Genomic DNA, 9482 nt, shown 5'->3' on the forward strand with positions numbered 1-9482 from the left:
TGTGGATCGAGTTTTGTTTGTGACTGACCCTTCGTAACTTATTTACTTCGCTTTGTTTCTCCGCTATAGTGTCAGCCCACCAGGGTGGAAGCTTGGGATGGAGGTTGTTCTTCATCTGGGGAGAATTAGAGCTAGGAATACACTCGTTCGCTATATTCAGAATCGCAGACTGCATGGCTGACAACGTCTGAAAGACTTCAGGTTGATTAATGGTCTTTCTTCGGGCGAGTTCTGTGAACTTGTTCCAATCAGCCTTTTGGTAATACCAGGTTCGTCATCCAGTTATATGTGGGTATTGGGAGACATGAGACGGAAGGGTTAGATGTATTGGCAGATGGTCACTTGTCCCCTGTATCAATGGGTTCCACGATATGTCAACCGCGATGTCACGGCTTGCCAGGGATAAGTCTAATGCGGAAGTTTTCCCATTACAGTCTATTCGGGTTGGGGAGTTATCATTGAGTAAAACGAGATTATCATGCTCCTGTATCCATCTTGAAAGTGTATGTCCGTGAGCATTGCAAGAGGCGTTTCCCCATTGTACATGATGGCCGTTAAAAGGCCCTAAAATTAAGAATGGGGATTTGAGAGAGTTAGTGAGTTTCTAGTTCTTGTAACGTGGAGTTCCCCTGCGAATCGTATATGGAAAGTATTTGCAGATTTTTGTTTCCCCACTGACATTGTACGCCTACGCATTCCAGTTTTTCAAATGGGGGCAAGATAATGTTTGTGGCACGGAGATTTTTATTGATAATGATCGCAACACCACCTCCTTGAGAATGCAGACGGTCTTGTCGAAAGATGTCGTAACAGTTGAAATGGAAAGTATTGCTTATTTTGTCAGACAGCTTGGTTTCTTGTAAGGCTATTGCCATTGGAGATAATTGGTTTATTAACAGGGCCAGTTCAGACAAGTGTGAATGTAGACTGTTGATGTTCCATTGCATAATGTTATACGAAAGTTCGCTAGTTTGAGACATCTGACATCTCAGTAAGACCGAGATCATCAACAATGCCCTGTAAAATGTCACGATCCGTGCTTGAAAGATGTGAATTGTTAGAAGTTGTTGTGTTGAGTCTTCCTTGGAAGCTGGTAACCATGGCATTTTGTATCACAGATGAAGAGAAGCACCCGAGGGTACATGGAACATCTCGGAAGACTTGCAACAGCATTTTCATCAGAAGTTTAGGAGAGTGCTCATAAGGCTTACTGCTCAGATGGGACATAATTAAGGGATCCTTCCATTTGGAAGGAAATGGTCCTGAAGTACTGGATAAGGGATCTTTAGAGCCCTGTGGTAAATTAGGAAACTGAGACCTTTGGAATTTGAATGTTTCCGCTCGTGTTTGGTTTTTATACATTTCCGCAGCTCTCTTCTTTGTAATGTTGTGTTGTGTTTGAATACGCAGGATGTGTAGTTCGTCCCTCTTTGCTTTGCAATTGTTGGCTGTGGCTGGATGTTGTGCTTTACAGTTGACACATTTTGGGGGTAGTGTACAAACTGGAGTCTCTGGGAGTAGTGGTACATTGAGAGTCCTGGAACACGGGGTGGAGGTGGAGTGAGGGGGAGAGAGGTGCAATGGAGGTGGAGTGAGGGGGAGTGAGGTGGAATTGAGGGGGAGTGAGGTGGGATTGGGATGTATGTTAAAACCCGTAGAAAAGCAACATATGTTATTTTGCCGTAGTTTTTTCGATAGATAAGATAAGATATTGATAAGGTTCGGCTTGTTTCTCTTTATCTCGCGAGTAGGCGTTAAATTTCCATAGAGCTCGGTGATAGTTCGAGACCAGGGAGATAAGTTTATAAGATACGAACTTGATATCGCGGGTGTGTATTTACTACGAGATAATTCTGATATATAAGACGCGAGCGCGTCGGGAGAGACAATCATCTGTCAATTTTTTGATATTTGACGCGACCGATTCCCTAAAACAATATGTTAGGTGTTTTCTCCCATGGTGGAGGTGGAATTGACGTGGAGTGAGGTGGGATTGGGGTGTATGTTAAAACCCGTAGAAAAGCAACATATGTTATTTTGTGGTAGTTTTTTCGATAGACTTATCTATCGAAAAAACTACCACAAAATATAAGATATTGATAAGGTTCGGCTTGTTTCTCTTTATCTCGCGATAATAATATGCAATGCTAAAAAAACTTGGTAAAAAACTATTTTTCGCTACCCGATCGGAAATGAAAGCGTCCATTATTGAAAGATTCATTAGAAGTTTTAAATCTCGTTTATATCGCTATTTCACGCAGAATAACACCCTTAAATATATCGGCGTTTTAGATGATATTATAAACGCTTATAACAATAGTTATCACAGATCAATTAAATGTAAGCCTGTGGAAGTTACTCTAGATAACTCTGCTAAAATATGGAAAAATCTCTATGGTTCGGTAAATTTTTCTCCTCCGTTAACATACGCGTTTGAAATTGGAGATATTTGTAGAATAAGTAGAAATTTATCAATTTTCGATAAGAAATATAACCCGAATTTTACTACAGAATTGTTTAAAATAGCTGAGAGACTACCACGTGACCCACCTATATATAAGCTGATGGATTTAATTTCTAAACCCATTTTAGGGGTATTCTATCGCGAGGAGGTTCAGATTGTTGGTCGAGATTTAAAAGACTGTTACTTCATAATCGAAAAAGTAATAAAAAAGAGGAAAAAATCGGACGGCCGCGTAGAACTGTATGTCAAGTGGCAAGATTACGATCCTACATTTAATTCTTGGATACAAGAAGTGGATTTAAAATGAGTTTTTACGTAACGCTAATTTCAGATTCCTCGTCGTTATATTACCAAGATAATAGCGTTGGTAAATTTCGAACGTATTTAGCTGAACCGTTAAGATTTGAGGAACAGTACGAAGTTGGGTTAGCGGAAATAAGCTATCCTCGGACATGGCATAACGTTCGAAAACCTAATCTATTGGTTATTAAAGACCCTCTCGAATATGATAAAATAATTGAAGTTCCCGCGGGTTTTTATAAAACTCCGGAAGAACTATTACATGTTATGAACGTCCACAACCAAGAAGAAGAACAAGTTACATTCGCTTATTTAAATTATTCTAATCGAATTAAAGTTAAATTGCAACCGAAAATCAGAGCTGTAATTGGCCCCGATCTATCGATTTTACTAGGTTTTAAGGATAGAAGAGATAATGATTTCACCATTTTAAATTCAATGATAACCCCCTACCCAGTTGATATGGACGCTGGGTTACATTCCTTATTCGTTTATTCTGATCTGGTTGAAAATAGCGTTGTCTGAGATAGTTTTGCACCTCTATTAAGAATTATAAGCCTCGAAGGGAAAGCTGAGTCTAACGGGAAAACGGCTACAAAAATATTTTCACAACCTCATTACCTACCAGTCGTGTGTAATAATATTAAGACTATAGAGATTAATATAACAGATGATTTAGGTGAGCCAATACAGTTTCATAGTGGAAAAGCTCACGTTGTATTACATTTTAAACCCCGTAAAATGTGGACTTCACTATAAACCTTTAATCATTTAGGACACACCCTCATTCTAGCTTAAGAGAGCGAACAGTTAACATCATGAGGTCTGAATATTCACCTTCAAGAACTGATTATGAAAGTTACTATTTAAACCAGGTTGGTTTCGGTGGAATACCTGTATATAGAGGTTTAGCCGTGCAAAGAGGACATGAACTAGGAAATATATTATCTTCAGCGTTTAGATTCGCGGTACCTTTACTGAAGAAGGCGCTTCTTACTTAGGAAAAAAACTTTTAAGTACCGGAGCGAAAGTAGCTACCGATGTTGTTAGCGGAGTCCCAATTAAAACAGCGCTTAAATCGCATTCTATTAACGCCGGAAAGGAAACTCTAGCTTCAGCAGCTGATGAAGCCATGAGATTAACATCTTCAGCTACGGATCATATTAAAAGAATGACAGGTTCCGGAAATAAACGGAAACGAATTCAGCCGAAAAGCGGCATTTCAACAGCAGGCGGGATAGTGAAAGGACGGTTCCCTAAACGTTCCGATATATTCTCATAATGTCCCTTTTACACCCGCACTCAGTTGAGTGTATAAATTCCGAGCTAGATTTGTTTCAAGTACCTATGACACAATCTTCGATTATTAGTGGTGAATGGGTTGAGTATAATCCAATATCAAATATAGTTGATAACGCCTCAATTACATTTTCTATCAACGGTAACTCTGAAACTTATATAGACCTTTCACAAACTTTGTTGCACGTTCGAGTTAAGGTAACTAAAGATAATGGTGAACAACCACAGCCTGCTATTCCAGGTGTTGCGGTTGGTGCAGCGGGAACTCCAGCTGATAATATCGCCCCCGAAAACTTGTTTCTTCATTCGCTTTTTAGCGACGTTCATTTATTTCTCAATGAAAGATCAGTAACACCTTCCAGTCAAAATTACGCTTATAAAAGTATGATACAAACTCTATTAACGTTCGGAGATTCGGCGAAAAAAAGTTACTTAACAAGTTCACTTTTCTATCGGGATACGCCTGGAAAGTTCGATTCATTTTTCGATAACGATGGTTTCTCTAAACGGGCGAGTTTAGCGCAAAAAGGGGTGATTGACTTGTTAGGCGTAATCCATACTGATTTCTGTCAACAACCACGTTTTTTATTAAATATGGTTGATTTGAAATTTAAATTCGATAAAAATAGAACAGCTTTTGGCGTTCACGCTGACGTCGTAAAATGTAGAGTGAAGATTTTATCAGCTTCCCTTTATCTGAGGAAAGTTAAAGTGATACCGGAACTATCGCTCGCTCAAGCCAAGGCGCTACAATATGGAACCGCTAAATATCCTGTAACTCGTTCGGAGTGCACCTCATTTTCTATACCCGCTGGTCTTATGACTAGTGTGCAAGATCATTTATTTACCGGACAAGCACCTAAAAAAGTTGTTATCGGGTTTGTGGAACAAAAATCGTTTCTAGGAGATTTGAAAAAATCACCGTACAACTTTCAACATTTCGATTTATCAAGCATTGGATTGTACATTGACGGTAGCAGCGTCCCTCATAAGGCGTTATCCCTAAACTTTGAGGAAAATCAATATATTCAAGCGTATTGCAATCTTTTCATTCAAACTAATCAGTGGAACGTAGATGAAGGGAATCAGATAAGTCGGGAAGATTATCCCAACGGAAATTGTTTATTCGCGTACAATTTAACCTCCGATCTTAACAACAACGCCAATCACTTGCATCTTGTGAAAAACAGTAACCTGAGATTAGAATTAAAATTTGCAATTCCGTTACCGGAGACGATTTCCATTCTAATTTACGCCGAGTTTCAAAATTTGATTGAATTGACAAAAATCGAACCGTGATTTTCGATTACAGTAATTAATGGATTCTCTACAGATAACTAAAATTCTTGAAAAAGATTTAAGTACTAAAAGTATATTCCAAGGCGTGTTCCCGGCTGATAAGCTACCTAAATATGTAAAAATATTCCCTTCTCTATTTATTGTAAATACCGATACGAGTGCCGGACCTGGAGAACACTGGGTTCTAATATATTTTTCTAAACATAAAAATAGTGAATTCATGGATTCCTTTGGAAACCCGCCAGATTATTTTAAATTTAATGACTTTATTGAACGAAACAGTAATACATGTGGAGCATTCTGTATCTATTTTGCTATAAACAGGTGTAAAGGAATAGAAATGTATAATATTGTGTCTAGGTTTAAGAAAGATAAAAATGTAAACGATAAAATGATTAAAGAGTGTATGTATAAAAAGTATTCAATAAAATAATTTCTTTAAAGCAAATGGTTACTATATTTGAAAAACAAAAACCATACAAAACCTTATTTTTATTTTGTATATACAAATATACCACCATAAAACACAATCATTTATTTATTTATTTATTAATTAATTTTATTTGTCTATAATAACATTTGCTTCGTCTTACAAACAATTTTACTTACAATAAGTTCGCAGAAATTATTTTCCAGAAACGTTTTACCAGAATGCATCATATTGATTTCTGAATAATTTAAGTTACTAACAGCATCTAAAAAATGCAAATCGACTCTTTGATACCACTCCATCATTAAACAGTCATGTTGTAATTGGGACTCGTGCGATATTTCACACCCGTAACACTTGTTTCGAATAAATTTACGTAGTTGATTTTCAATATTATCACTAATAAGATTGTGAACTCGTTTAACCTCATTAAAATATACTAAAAGTTCATCATAAAGTTCGGTAAATTTCTTCCACGACAAATAAGTGATCGCAAAGCCCTCTCTGGTGGGGAATAGCGTTTCTTCAAGCGGTTCAGTCCCGTGACACATTTTTCGTATGTTGAGAATTTTCACGTTTTGAAAAATACACAGATCTATTTGTCTGGTCGTTGATCCCTCGAAAAACGACGTAGAGCATTGGGAGGACTCGGCCTGAAAGAACGACGAAATTTCTTCCCGTTTCATCCATAATTGATGTAATTCTTCTTCCGTTAGCTTAATCCCCCTTTTCCCATCTATTGTTCCGAAAAAGATTTCACAATCCGGTGTAACAGTGAGACCTTTAACTTGGGATATGGGAAACACTTTCAGTCCATTTGTAAATAATGTAACAGGTTTACAGTTAAAATCAAATAGAAAAATTAACCAAATAAATATACATATATGTTAAGAGACAAATCATTTTATTATGAACAGATTTTATACTTACATTTTGTAAGGTTTTCTAGGGATTGCTTCTATTTCAGTGAAAAACTCTTCAAATGTGGTTTAAACATTGAACAAGCCCCCTCTTTTTATACCCGCAAAGTACTTAAGGATTCTATCTTTTTGATTAAAATTGGTATTAAAAAACTTTCCATTCTAAGTACACGCATTTTAAACTGCATTGTTTTACGTGTATGTGGATTTACTCGGTCCTCATCTCTCACCTAGGTTAACAAGAACATATCACTCTTTACAACTTACATCATTTCAATACATTTTCAACTTATTCCATACTATATTTAAATCGCGAGATAAAGAGAAACAAGCCGAACCCTATCAATATCTTATCTTATCTATCGAAAAAACTACGGCAAAATAACATATGTTGCTTTTCTACGGGTTTTAACATACACCCCAATCCCACCTCACTCCACCTCAATTCCACCTCAATTCCACCTCCACCATGGGAGAAAACACCTAACATATTGTGGATTTACTCGGTCCTCATCTCTCACCTAGGTTAACAAGAACATATCACTCTTTACAACTTACATCATTTCAATACATTTTCAACTTATTCCATACTATATTTAAATCGCGAGATAAAGAGAAACAAGCCGAACCCTATCAATATCTTATCTTATCTATCGAAAAAACTACGGCAAAATAACATATGTTGCTTTTCTACGGGTTTTAACATACACCCCAATCCCACCTCACTCCACCTCAATTCCACCTCAATTCCACCTCACTCCATTTCCACCCCGTGTTCCAGGACTCTCAATGTACCACTACTTCTGGGTGTGATTTGCCACAATTGTGGCATTTTAAGTGGCCCACACATTGGCGTTGAAGATGTCCAAGCTTGAAGCATTTTTTACATTGTACTGGTCTTCTCTCATACTGATGAACCTTAAATTTACAGTAAAATAGTATCACCTCTTCCGGGATACTTTCAGAAAATTCAATTAATACTGTTTTACTCTGTTCGCCAAGACGGCGTACATTGGTGGACAGAATCTGTCTCCTAAATAGTTGTTCACGGATGTCGTCCAGGGATATCTCCATATCCACGTTATAAAGTACCCCACCATGGAATTTGGGGATGGCCCGTTTGTTTTACGGCTACTGGCAACCCGCATAAAGTTGTGAGGGCTAGAATCTTTTCTTCTTGATCTGGTGAGATTGGTTTATAAAGAGAGCTCCGCTCCTAAGAAAAGACATCTTGTATGGCTCCAAATATGTTGTCTAGTTCTTTGCCTAGAGTTTTAGGATCAATAGACTTAAACGTAGGTGAGGTGGTATCCATGTCTTCTTTCTGAGGCATGATTATAAATGATTTGAGAGAGGGTGCTGAGAATTGAAGGTTATTCGAATTGGCAGTTTCTTCCATTGATTCGTCATCGTCCTTCGGATCGGAGTTGGGTGTGGAATTCTCGGACGCTTTGCGTTTAACCGACTTAGATTTATTTTTCTTAGGCTTGTAGTAGGAATGCTTCGGCAACATAGCGGAAAAGGGAGTAGAACAGGGGAAATAGGGGAAATAGGGGAAATAAAGGTAAAACAGACAGGAAAACTTACACTGAAAGAAAAGCAAGGAAGCCTAGGCTTAAAACCCGCAAAAACTCGTTAACCGCTTACAATCGAAAAAATATTGGAAGTCCGCGCGACTCCAATTTCCTATTTTGTTTTGGCAATTTAAGTCGCCTTATTCTCTCACCGCGAGCGCTGTTTATTGGTCCTGCGTGACGTCACACATTTGAAATCCTAGTTTTCCCGCCTTTTGCTGTAGAAAGTTAGGTTGCGTCGTCTGCTAGCGTTTTATACGTAAATTAGCGTTTTATCCATAGAGATAGAAATAAGTAGAGGCCCAATGAAATCTGAGGGTTTGTTCCGCGCTGCTATCCCCCTTCACGAGCTATGCGTTATAGGGAAGAAATACGTGGCGCCACAAACGGCAATCTAAGAAACTAAACTCCCTTTGTGGCAACCAGCTGGGCTCTACGACGTCATTGCAAAATCCACGTAACTTCTTAAGACTTGTGTATATAGTTACTTGGATTTTGCTTTCAGGCGACGATTTCTAGTTCCTACGGCAACATAGTGCTTCTTCCCTATAACGCATGCCACGGGGGTGGGATGAAATTTCCATAACAGAAAGCAGCTCTTTTTTTCCCCTGTCTGGGCCTCTACTATGGTTTTATCGCTATTTTGTGGCCCAGACATCCAGTATTAATTAGGTAAGGTAATATTTCTTGGTCTAATTTTTAATTGATCTACTGTAACGCGATAAAATAAAACTGTACTTTCATTTATGAGTGTAAAGGAAGTGCAATTGTAAAATAATAATTAATATGCCAAGGCTTCACGATGGTGGTATGCATTGTACCTGGTTGCAATGAAAGTGAAAAGAAGAGAAATAGAAGAAACCGGAGGGCCTGCCTAAGAAGAATGAATAGAATTAATAGAATAAGTTCATATGCTGGAGACGCTGAGTGTGCCAGGTAGGATGATACTTATTCTATTTATTCTAAATGCGAGAATGCTGAGAATGCTCATTCTTTTTGCCTGCTAGCTACGAAATTAACGAAATTAATAATTAAACCATGGTTATGATTTTATGATTAAACTAAAACCAACTTTCAAAATGATAGTAAAAGTGAATAAAATATTTATATTCGACTTTAGAGTTTATTCTAAGGCAAGGGAAACTAGACAATTATAATGTATTCGAACCTAATAGCAACTTAAGGGAATCTCGCCT

Source organism: Leiobunum rupestre, chromosome 4 (assembly GCF_980474605.1).
Source record: "Leiobunum rupestre chromosome 4, qqLeiRupe1.1.hap1, whole genome shotgun sequence".
NCBI lineage: Eukaryota > Metazoa > Arthropoda > Arachnida > Opiliones > Sclerosomatidae > Leiobunum > Leiobunum rupestre.